Source organism: Salvia splendens, chromosome 22 (genome assembly GCF_004379255.2).
Source record: "Salvia splendens isolate huo1 chromosome 22, SspV2, whole genome shotgun sequence".
NCBI classification, from domain to species: Eukaryota; Viridiplantae; Streptophyta; class Magnoliopsida; order Lamiales; family Lamiaceae; genus Salvia; species Salvia splendens.
In genome coordinates, this window is record NC_056053.1 from 12382578 (window position 1) to 12395304 (window position 12727).

A 12727-nucleotide genomic window follows, 5' to 3' on the forward strand; every position below is an offset into this window, starting at 1 on the left:
GTTTAGGTGGAACAAGGGAGGAGGAGGATTTGAAGGCTGTAGTTAATCGGATAGAACTTAAGCTTGTGGGGAGGATCACCTAAAAGTTGAAACTAGTTCATGCTTGTGTGTTTTTTTTCTCTCTTTAAGTGTTGTTTTCTCTTTTGTGAGTCTGTAGTATGTCTAGGTCTAGTAGTTTGTGTGTTGTTCGTGTCTTGTTTGTAGAATCGTTCATGGGAACTGTGCATTGAAATTCGACTTATTTCTTTTTCTTGTCTTTCATGCTTGAGGACAAGCATGGTTTAAGTGTGAGCAGTTTGATAAGGATAATTTCATGCATAGGTCTAGGGGTTGAATTCATACAATTATAGGGTCTAACACATGTCTTAAGCCAGGTGTGCAGAAGAATTCGCTAGGTCGAGGAACAAAGAGGGTGAATTACAAGGACCATGCAATTGAGGCGAATAAGTGAGCACATTCGGAGGAAAATGACTAGACGGAGGGATCGTGAAGCTGAAGGGCAGAATGGAGATTTCTGTGTAGGTTTCTAGAAGATCCCACCGCATCTATATAAGGAAGAGAGCATGCAATGCTCGGGAAGATGACCTTTTTTTTGGCACTGAGGCCTCTGGTTCTTAGCTCATACACTTCTGCACACTTAGGGATTTTTCTTGTTTTGAAAAGGGTCACTTCTGAGACGTTTTTTTTTATGTAATTATGGAACTTTAGGAGACGTGTGAATGTCTCGTTAAAGTAATGGTGACGATATTGCTTTTTTTTAGCATAATGAATGAGATGTGGGAGATGAATTTTTTTTTATGGAAGATGACGCGCAAAAATCGAGGAACGGTCGAAGAAATTATATTTGGAACAACACCAAATATGAATTGTGATGTGGGTTTTTTTTTTATTAATCTTTGTGAAGAACAAGATAACGAAATTTAGTAAAGTTTCCGTGAATTTTAATTATCGAAAGAAATACGAGAATAAAGTATGTATATATTTGGGCTTCTCAAATTAAAGTAGAGACCAAATGTACATATATAGAAATGGCTTTGGGCCATAACTTTTAAAAAAAGAAAATCCAACTCATTGATAATATTATACAAACTTGGGCTTTCAACTAAATGAGCCCAAACTAATTTAAATAAATTATGTTGAGCCCAATACATTTTCCAAAATATGGGAGCAGGCCCAAAAATCTTCTTTTTCTTCTTCTTCTCTTCATGGTCGACGGTTTCTTCAAGTGGAGACTCCCCATCTTTCAAATTCTCCACTCTCCATGTTCCACCATTAATCCTACAAACCAAAGGACACCCATTACTTCTTCATGTAACCTCTTCCCTAACTCCTCACAATACACACTTTACAACAAGCAAATTGAAAGAGAGGGAGGGAGCCGAGAGGAGCCGAGAGGAGAAGAAGTAGAAGGAGTTGTTGCTTCCATTTTGTTTCAACCACAACCAAGTTCAAATTCTTGGGGTATAATCCCTTTCCAAGCCCAAAGCATGAAATTTTAGTGGCTAATTTCATACATTGATTTCGTACTTTCACTCTCACAAGCATTTCAAACTCGATCACTGTTGTTGTAGGCAAACTCGATCACTGTTGTTGTAGGCAAACTCGATCAACGGTAGTACAACTTCCCAATTTTCTCCTCTGTAGAGAACCACGGCTCTCAACATATCCTCGAGAGTTTGAATCGTTCTCTCGGACTGTCCATCGGTTTGTGGATGGAAAGCAATACTAAAATTCAGTCGTGTACCAAGCTCTCGTTGCAGACTTATCCAAAATCTTGAAGTGAACATTGTGTCTCGGTCTGACGTGATTGTTACTGGCACTCCATGTAGTCGAATGATTTCTTTCACATAAATCCGGGCTAGCTTGTCGGATCCATGAGTTATAGGTATAGGTATAGGTATAAAATGCGCACTCTTGGTGAGGCGGTCTATGTTTACCCAGATGGCCGTATTCCCTTGCCGAGTTTTTGGTAAACCCGTCACAAAATCCATGGAAATATGTTCCCATTTCCACTCCGGAATCTCTAGTGGTTGCAACTTCCCATAGGGTCGTTGATGCAGAGCTTTTACTTGCTGGCAAGCCAAGCATTTCTCCACAAACAAAGCTATATCCCTCTTCATCCCATCCCACCAGAATGATCCCTTCAGATCATGGTACATCTTTGTACTTCCAGGATGAGCGGTATATGGAGTCTCGTGTGCCTCAGTCAAAATTTCATTTCGAAGTCCTTCGTCATTCGGCACACATAGCCTTCCCTCGTAGGTGAGGGCATTGTCAGCCTCTTCTCGGAACTTCTCTTGCTCACCTCGGAAGATTTCGTACTTTCACTCTCACAAGCATTTCGTACTTTCACTCCCCCGCAGCAGCAGTAACCGTCGGCGAGCAGCAGTGGCGATGCAGTGGCCGGCGACTCCGGCGAGTAACGCAGCGAGCAGCAGCGGCGGCTGACTCCAAGCGGCGCGTTCGGTACAGCGACGGATCGCAGACGACGGCGGTATTGGAGGTGGCGACGGGATTCTGGGAAGGTCCCTAATTTGCCGAGAGAGAGAGAGAATAGAGAGATAGGGAGGAAGAGAGTGGTGTAGTTTCTGTCGAAGAGAGAGAGAAGAATAGAGAGAGAGGTGTGTGAAGGAGGAAGGAAATAAGATTGGGCCTCTACTTGTTTTTTTTTAAAGTGGGCCTATTAATTAAAATGAGATGTTAGGTTAGTTGGGCTACAATTAATTTTGTTGGGCTTCAAAATTTTTAGTTGAAGATTTAAGGTGGGGAATTACTTATATTTTAGACCGATAATTAATTGTGACGAATTATTTAAAACTCCGGAATATTTTGAATTATGAATAATTTATTCCAAGTCCGAAATAACATAATTTCGAAGAGAAATAGTTGCGATAAATTTAATATGCGTTTAATTAATTTTTGGGAAGTTATTTCGACGTTGTGGAGAAAAATGCAAGGAGCCAACAGAGGAAAGAATGGGCGTAAGCGGCCGGCCGGCGTCGCACGCGACGCCTTGGGCGGCCGCCGAATAATCGAAAATGTACGAAAAATCGAGGAAATGAATTAAAAGATTTTAATTAGAGTGCATGCATTCTAAAATGTCTTCGTTACCGAGTTTGATGTGAACTTTATGTATTTTCCGAAAAGGTGGATCGCACAGCCGCTAAGGTCGGAACGAGAAGCTACAAAGGAAAACTCTAAGCTTTTGAGGTGGGCTTTATTACTTAAACTCCTTTATTTGCAATGATATGTAAATGGTGAGATAAGGGTGGTTTAAATGTTATGCCATGCCGTATTTTATGTTTTGAATTGCATATCTGATTGTCTACTAGGATAATGTCCTACTAGACTTTGATGGTTAACGAATTCGGGTCTGACTAGGGAGTGAGTCCCTACTCGGACTAGTGCACTGATGGGGATCGTGAGCCGTCCCTTAGGTCGGCCGGTCCAGTGATCGAGTTTGTGGCCACATTCTCGTTTCACATGATGGTTCAGATATGGTACATGATGACGATTGTCCGCGCGGACACTATTTTAAGGAATGATTTTAGTGTCTCTCGGCCCTTTTAAAGTAAAACCCGAGTTTCACTCAATGATGGCTTGACATAACTTAAACGATAAATGTATTTTGGGCATGAGTTCACTGGGTGCATCATGTACTCAGCCACTGCATATGTTTTCCCTATGTGTAGGTTGAGCGAGGACGGGAGGCGGAGGATGTTGAGCAATGAGCCAAGATTTTAATCAATAAATATTCCGGTTACTAATGTGTCCTCATACATAGTAGTAGTCAAACTCTCAATTGCTTCCGCTACTCTATGTTTTACGAACTCCTAATTTTTTTTTCTATAATTCGTTGGACTACTTTTGTTCGAACTATGTTGCTTCGTGATCTAAACTATGATTTGATAATGAAATTTCGTCTTTTGATCTATATGTCGTACTTCCTTGATTGCTACCCCTTCTTCCCCGCTTCTTAATTCCCCCATTAGTCGCGATCCACCGTGCTTTCTATCCTTAGGAAGTGCGGTCGTGACACTGTGGCAGGGTGTTGTAGTTGGAATTTGTATAACCATAATTGTGAAAGCACCTCCCTGGAATTCCCTTATCTCTATACTTTTATCTTTGTGATTTGTTTGCAATTAGTTGTTTCGTTGATTTTAAGGGTTCTTTGTTTTAAAAAATTCTCAAAACTTTCGGTTTTCCAAACAATAATTGAGTTTTAGTATAAGATAGACAGTTTCTGTTAGTTTTCCCCGTGATCGATATCCGGTACTAACTTTTAGCTATACTATTCCTACTTTGTATACTTGTAGGTATTTATAGTGCTAATAAAAAGTGCATCAGACGCTCAAAGACAAGATGAAGGCCGAGAGAAAATACGAGTGAAGGTACGGACATGTGACTCGGGAGGTTATAGGGAGGAAGAGGATAATGCTCTTACTTTTGAAGGAAGGTAGTGCATGCCCGCAAATGACGAAATTATGGGAGATTTTGAGCGAAGCACACGACACCTCGTATATCGCCCATCCCGGCAGCACAAAGATGTACCAAGACCTGAAAAAAAAATTCTGGTGGGATGGAATGAAAAGGAGCATAGTATTGTTTGTTGAGAAGTGTTTGGCCTGCCAACGAATCAATGCTCTACATCAGCGGCCCTATGGGAAATTGCAACCCTTGGAGATTCTTGAATGGAAATGGGAACACATAGCAAAATAAATTGGTAATAAAGATAATAATAACTAACAAATAACCAAATCATTGATGAAGATACCCTAATCTACCTAGACGGCTAAGGGTGCATTTTGCCACCTCAAGTATATTGAAAGAACAACTTTGAAAGGAAGCAGTTAATGAATATGCAAAGAAAAGAAGCAGTTAATGAATATGCAAAGAATAAACGTTCCATAATCATTCTAAACTTTCTCTAACTCCTCCAACCATAGGATTTAAGTTTTCCATCTGACAACAGATATAGGAAGGGTATTTGTCTAGAGAATAACAAAAAATTTGTCAGTAACATTAAATGCTCAATCCCATTTGCATCACAACTTACAAGATCAAGAGGTCTATAAATAACGTAACCTTTATGAATCCACACCATCACTTTCAACAAAATTTTACCAACTTATATACACCTACGAGCAAGGCATAGAAAAGAGACAAGAGTGGGACAGGGACTGCAAGAAGCGCAGATACTTGCAACTAAATACACACAGCCTTTTTTAAGATTAATCCCAAAAAAAACCTTTTTTCCCTCAAATATTGCATCACACATAAGCATATAGTGATAGATTTTGACAAGAAGAATAGAAAGCCTCCATAGTCCGAAAGCATAAAATGACGAGACCTCAATAACCTTAGAATCTTCACAAAAACAAATGAACTTAGCTAATGTGCAACGATGACTATTCAGCAACCCGAAAACAACAAGGGAGGTCTCAAACCCTCATGTTTGGCAATGAGTTCACAATCTACACAAAATAATAAGATAAATACCACAATAATAAGATCTAAGGGTTTAAAATCTATAGAAGAAGAGATAAAAGAGAAAATAATGGATAGTATATCCTTATCATTTCGGGAGTTGGCGAAACGGCGGCGGTAGTGGCGACGGGGTGAGGAGGCAGCGCCGAGAGAGAGTGTGCAGAGGCGGAGAGCTTGCCTACTGTCCAGAGATGGTCGGACTACCGAGGACAAGTATGGGTTAAGTGTGAGCAGTTTGATGAGATTCGTTTCTGTGATAAAACTGCACCCCAATCTATAAATCTAACATGCAAATATGAGCCAGGTGTGTGAAATTCCGACATATTCAGAAGATTGAACTGATCAGTTGGGTGGATGAACGAATCAAGAAAGTCGAAAACCTGCAATGCTGAGTTGACCAAGTCAGAAGTAAACGGAGCAAGCAGGAGTTTTCCACATAGAAGATTGAGCTAAGGACCCCACCAAAAGCTAATGGCAGGAATGACAATTCGAGAGGATGGCACCCTAGGGATCAGAGCCCTTCGCCTCTGTATATATAGAAAGCCCAGCGCAAGTAGGAGGGGGGTCCAGGTCGACGAGGTCCATGGTGTGCATCTTAGGAATTCAGCTCTCTTCCAGGGCTGAAATTGAAGCTCGTTTCACTTCATTTTCATGATTTCTTTCGCACACACACTTGGTTCTTGTTCTAGTCTTGCTTAGTGGTGTTTTGGGTGTTGGTTTTTATTACTTAACTCGCTTGGGTCCTGTAGTTCCGCTTGGAGAAGTAGCGATGAAATAATTTCTGTTTTCTTTAGTCTACTTTCAGTTTATGTGCTTGTTGCAACTCTTGATGTTTTTGATTCAGTAAATTTAGTGTTAAGATTTCATTTCCCTTTGGATTTCTCTATTATTATGCATGAATCCTCTGATCTATGTTTGATTACCTATTTACGTTGCATATCTTAGCTCAAGTGTTTTGTCGCAATTTGATCTGGTGGATCTGAGTCTTTAGTTCATGTTTTGTCTAGTTGTGAAGTATATTATGGATGAAATGTTTTAGGATGTTTGGATCTAATAGATGACTTGGAATTTCTGCATGATCATGGGTTAGTTTCTTATTTACGTAAGTGTTGTTTAGTCTTAGGTGCGGTTTTGGATATACAAGTTGTTATGACTAGTTGTTATTCGTAAATATTCAGATCTGATTATGCTCTGTATTTCATGTTGATTCTGTGAACAAGATGAAGCCGTTAGGGAAGTTTTACTTTATCGTACGTTTTGCAGGAGACTGACAGTCGTCCACTCAATTATGTTTGTCCATTTCAAGAAATCACACGATGTGTTGATCAAGTAGATTTTATTCCGTTTTACAAGTTGATCAGTTTAGTTGAGTCTAGACTCTCAAGTCAAGAATCTCAACTTATCCCACCGTAGTGAAGCGTGGCAGCAGCCCTTCCATTCGTGCCCGCAACCAATGTTAAACACCTCATCTCTGTGGGATCGATCCTTACTTCCCTATACTAGTTAATAGTATTGTGGATTAAGGTTTTGAAAGTGCTTTTGAGCGCTCTCTCAAGTCGGATCTGAGTCAGGTTGATCAGTCTGAATCTCCATTGGATCCACTCACCGGCATTTTGCAGGTAGAAGGCATCCATCTAGCCAGCTGGATCAGTTTGACAATTCAACTTGACTAATCCAAACGACAGCAAAAAGAACAACAAGAGAGATAACACACAAAGGGTTTAGCAATTCATGGGGCTATGGTATAGTACCGACTCACTAAAAAACCGTGTTGTTCATTTTTCTGATATAGATACAATCCCAGATGTACATTATGTACCCCTGAACTTGTACAAAGTACATTGATGGAAAACATTAGATTAGTCCTTGATATCTGCTGCATTAATATGTGTTATGTGAACTATGTTATGTACATTATGTACAATTGATTATCTACATTATTATTTGATGTACTTTTGTTTGATGTTGCTTATAGTGTAATCTCCTCGTACTTTGGTTTGATATTGGTTGTAGTCTAATCTCCTCAATGTCAATATTTTTGAATAGGTACAAAGCGCCCAAAAAATTTTGGTGATGAGGACTTTAAGGAGGACATGCAACCTTCCCAACCCGTGATACATTATACGTGCATAATTGTACATAGCTTCAAAATATCATTCATTGCGACATGATGTAGCTATATATGTACATACATTATTCAGTAATTTAATTATATTAATGTCTGGGATTCATTACATTCAAATATCATTTTCATACATTAACATCGATATTAAACTAATTCTTTCGTACATTAAACTAAGCCTTTTCGACATTATAAAACCATATCCGTACATCAAGTTCTGTATGTAACCAAAACCAAAGGATAAAAATAGAAATTATAGGAAAGTGTTGGTAATATGCCCTAGCCAAATGGATTGCTGAACCCTAATGGAAAAGAGTTATCTCCCTGCTCTTGGTGACGTTTTTGTTAGTGGGTTGGTACTGCGACCTAGCCCAATGGATTGCTAAACCCAGAAGGTATGGATGCAACATGATATAAGACATTAAACTAAGCCTTTTGTACATTAAACTATGTCGTTCGTACATTACGAAGCCATATTCGTACGTCATGTTCCGTGTGAAACCAAAAACCCAAAGGATACAAGCAGAAATTATAGGAAATTATTGGTAATATGCCCTAGCCAAATGGATTGCTAAACCCTAGGGAAAATGAGTTATCTTCCTGCCCTTGGTGAAGTTTTCGTTAGTCGGTCGGTACTACAATCTAGCCCAATGGAATGCTAAACCCAAAGGATATGGATTCAACGTGCTATAAGACATCAAACTAATTTTTTCGTACATTAAACTAAGTCTTTCATGCATTTCAAAACCATATTCGTACATCAAGTTCTATATGAAACATAAACCAAATGATACAAACAGAAATTATATAAGATAATTTACGAAAACATTATAATAATGTACGTCATCACTTTTAAACATAGCCATCATAAGAACTTGATGTATGAGTTGATATAAAGATGCGGCAAAAATAATTAAGTTAATCAACTAATATATACAAGATTAAGAAAGGAAAATAAATCAATGCAATATAACTACCAAATCATGGGAAGCGTGAATTACGGAATGAAAATAAATGATCAATATGTCAACTTCCTTTTCTACCCTTTCGATATAATAATTTAAATAATGAAAAAAGCTTAATTTTAGGCCATGAGATTTCCAAATCGTGGGGCTGAGATTTGGTTGGAAGAATGAATCATATTTACAAAAAGAATATGATTACATCTATATTATAGTCCTATTGCCTCTATAATGTTAAGTTTCAACTTAATATTAGCCATTAGATTAAGATGTTGGACGGACTACATGCTGAGGAGAGATCATGGTCCGCGTTACATTATTAGGTGGAATTGGTATATTATAGGGGTAGAAATGTAAACAAATCATTTATATCACACGTTTAAAACTGCAGGTCCGAGAATTAAGCAGGATATTCCCTTCCTCTCTCTCTCATTCCAAACGCCTCCCCCATTCCAATTTCGATCAAACCCCTTTCCCCCAATTCCACTCCTAGAAAAAACCCTAGCCGCCGGGAAGAGACCATCGAAGCGGTTTTCCACGCTGTTCTATCTCCGTGAAAACCTTTCGGCCAAGTGAAACTCTACGTTTCAGCCTTCTTCGTCGTTGTACGGTTGTTATGGCAGTGCAGATCTGGTGGAAACTGAACCAAAGCCTGCGATTTCGGGTAAGTGATGAAGCTTCAACGTTTTAAGCAAAGTTATTATGATGGGTTTTTTTTGTAAATCAGCACTCCGTGTTCATTGTTGTTATGTTTTTTCTGTAAATCAGCACTTCTGTCAATTTATAGTTTTTGGTTTGGTGATAGATTTCGATTTTGGTTTGCTACATTATTTAATTGATGCTCATACATCACTGATCTATATACATTATTCACACAAATTGGTACATTATTTCACTGTTAAATCATTTACATAGATCAGTACATTAACTGATTCTGCTTTTGTGTATCATGTTCTGTTACATCATGTAGCTAGATATGTACATCGTGTTCTATTACATTATTTAGCCAAAGATGTACATTAGTTGGTAATGCTGCGGTACATTAGATGTTGCTGTCATGGGACATTTTTTCTGTACATTACTTTGATAGAAATGCTACATTATGACGATCTATTTGTACATTACTTCACTATGATGTTCTATCCATTTCCTAAGGGGCAGAAGTTATATCCATTCCCCAAGGGTTTAGTAGTCCATGGGGCTAGAATGTAGTACCAACCCAGTAGTACAACGTTCAATAAGGGCAGAGAGTCAGTGTCATTCCCATTATATTCACTATAATTGTAATGTACGACTATAGTTATTTCATGTATATTTCTCTTACTAAGTAATGTACGAGGATAATATTTTAATGTATGCTTTTCTGATTTGTTTGTGATCAGATGGGACACCATGATTTGAGAAACTGTCCAATGCCGAAAGATATAGAGAATGACAAGGAGAATCATAGGCAAGGGGAAATATTGACATTTTGTAGTTTATTTTGCAGATGTATTGTTTTTTATTCATGCTTTATAACATACTCCCCCGTCCCAAAGAAGATGGCACACTTTTATAATTGTTAAGTGGTGGGTTTTTAGGAGATGTTGTATTGTGTGTTAAGTGGTGAGAGAAAATATAATTTTATAATTGATGTGAGAGGAAACTTTTTACAAAAAAGGAAATGTAACATCTTTTGTGGGACAAACTAAAAAGGAAGTGTGACATCTACTATGGGACGGAGGGAGTACATTATTTAGTAGTTAAGTATTACATTGTTTTGGAGTTATCCTACTTTATAATTTTATCCGTACTATTATTATGTTATAAATTTACATTACTATATACTATTGACCCATGGATTGCTAATCTAAAGGGCATGAATTCAAGTTCCGTTCAACATTATTCTCTTCAATTTGTACATTATTCCCTGAAACACGTACAAAATTCAAAAATAAATTTTGATGTATGGGTTAGTAATATGCCCTAGCCCTATGGATTGCTAAACCCTCTGGGAATGGCTCTAACTCCCTTCCCGTAGTCAAGGTTTTGTTAGTGAGTCGGTACTATACCCTAGCCCCATGGATTGCTATACCCTTTGGGGAATGGATTTAACTTCTGTCACGCATTAAACCCATTGTAATCTACATTATTCAAAGACGGCATATACATTATACAACTATAATCGTATATTAATACAATATATATTATACACTTAATATAGTACATTACTTGTCGAAAATTTACAAGATGTAACTTACGAAAAGAAAACACGAAAATTTGTAAATGTCAGATGATTTCGTGAAAATAAAACGACTACTGATGCAAAATAAAACTAAATACAAGAATGAACTAATCACAAACAAATACAGAAAACCATAGATGTCAATTACACGACTAATACAATAATTTTCTACAAAAATTTATCAATAATTCTCGAAATCAATGAACTAATTAATTAAATGACTTTCTTCCATTGTTGAAAAAACCGAATGGAATCAAGGGACACCACCAGAATTCGAGTTTAGGCGAGAAACTACACCACCAGGCGTGTTCAATGTAGAATATTAAGTCAGCTACGGGAGAGAAGAAAGAGAAATCATTGTGTAATCATGAACACAAAATCAGAATCAATATATTTGAATTATGCGTGAGATTTGAGGGAGAAATTAAAGGAAACTTCCATAACTGACTAAAATATGACTTCCTCAAAAGCCTTTTTGATTTTTTTAAATATTTTAATGAATAACATGTGGCACTATTTTTGGCCACTAGATGATCAAATTGTGGGGCTGAGATTTAGTTGGAAGAATGAACCATATTTACACAGTAGCATATCTCATCAAAGAACTAGATCTAATGGCCCTAATTTGGTCTCTAGTTCGGTTTTTAAAATTGATTTGACATTGATCACAATTCGATATATATATATATAGGGTTTTGATCAATGCAAAACTAGATTTAAATACAGAAACGCAGAATAATATCATACGTAGGGCATTTTTAGGTCATAGTTAGTTTATTTTTAGGTCATGCTAACAAAGCATGACCTAAAAAGATTTGGGTTGCATTTCTGTATTTAAATGCATTCTTGTTTTGATCATCTCCCTATATATATATATATATATGGATGTATTCATATCCTTTTTCCACCTTTTGTTCTATTGTCCTTCTTAATCTCGACCATTCAATTTCCAGATCTGATGGTTGATTTTGATGCCACTTGTAATTAGTTTAATTATTAAAAAAAAACTGAAAAGGGCAAGAATGGAAGATCAATTTCATGCCAGCTATTCCCTTTCCATATTTCACGCTATATTTTTCTGCTCAACTCTCCAACGACGTGTCAACACTATTCCTCCTCCCCTCTTTAACAAATCCTTCCGTGATAATTTATCCCGTATCGTTATAGACCACTCCACGATAGAAACTACGCTTAAACCGCTGCACGATGGCTTTGTCAAGGACCTCGATAGCATCGATTTCTCCCAGAAGGTTTCTGCTGTTTTCTTCGTCGCAGCAGTCATAATCTGCACAGTCGTGAGTGCGATTGCTACTGCAAACGCAATCCCGGGTGGGCATGGGCGGCAGTGGTTGGGGTTGCGACGGCTGCCGGCAAAGGGATGTTGCCGGATAATCTCCCTGTAGTCGTTAAGGCCAAGCTCATCTCCAAAACAGAAGATCAAGGAAGTCGGCGACGCGGTGCTTCTCACTGGTTAAGGTTATTGATTCTGTGACTATTTTATTGTTTCATGTTTAGAAATGTTCGAATTTCAGTGGTTTATGATCGAGTTTTGGACTTTTAGGTTTTTTACGATCGATGGATGTTGTTGAATTGGTTTCCGTAATGTTCTTCTTTAGTTTATTGCTCTGGATCTGATCTGATTTACTTCCGTAATGGTTGTTTTATATGTAATAATGGACGATTTGTGAGCTGTAATGTAATTGTTTGTTGACCAGTTTAATTTAGGCGGCTGAGATTGATTGTTCGGTGCACGTTTCTTGTTTTCCCCAAGGGTTTAGCAATCCTTGGGGCTAGGGTGTAGTATGCAGTAAGTATTAAAATCGTCTTCAAAGTCCACGATTTTCAGTCATTCATCTAGGGTTTAGGGAGCATAGCGGCAAGGTACTTTGTCTTAATTGATAACTGATACACATAATGTACATATTATATTAT